Raw genomic sequence first — 631 nt, 5'->3', positions numbered from 1 at the left:
ATCTTAGTTGCAATTATTATTATTAGAAACAATTTACTTATATAAAACATTAAGTTGCTAGAGTGAACAGTACTGAAATATTTCCTTTTATTTAAACGATTTTTATTTTATGTTGTGCTATTTATGTTGTGCTACTTTTAAAGATATATGTCGCACAGGGTCTTCAGATTGAAGACCTTTTCAGGTTAGATGAAAGTTAAATGTTGTATATAAAATGTTATAGATGTTATATATATTCTTTTACATAATCTCTACTTTTATTGTTTTGAGTTAAATTTATTTGTTTAATACTCTTAATTTTGTTAAATTTGTAGCACCGGAAATATAGGTTTTAATTTGTTTTTATTTCCATTCTTCTCTGGCTACGCCACTGTCTAGATTTATTCTAGATTTCTGGCAGTTCCGGGACATAAGTAAATAAATGGATGTACAATCTGCTTTACTCTTCCTAAATTTTAAAAGATATGATCACTACTTGAAATCTTTGATTTTTATACAAATTTTCAAAAGTACAATATTTCAGAAATAAAACATTAATATATTCAAAGCATAAGGTGCAGGGAAGTGAATGTGCACTCGATTTTTAGGATTAACGAAGATAAGGAGTATTGAATTTATGCGTTACTTCAAT

This window comes from Teleopsis dalmanni, chromosome 2 (genome assembly GCF_002237135.1).
Source record: "Teleopsis dalmanni isolate 2A chromosome 2, ASM223713v2, whole genome shotgun sequence".
Lineage (NCBI taxonomy): Eukaryota > Metazoa > Arthropoda > Insecta > Diptera > Diopsidae > Teleopsis > Teleopsis dalmanni.
This window is presented reverse-complemented; position numbering follows the sequence as displayed.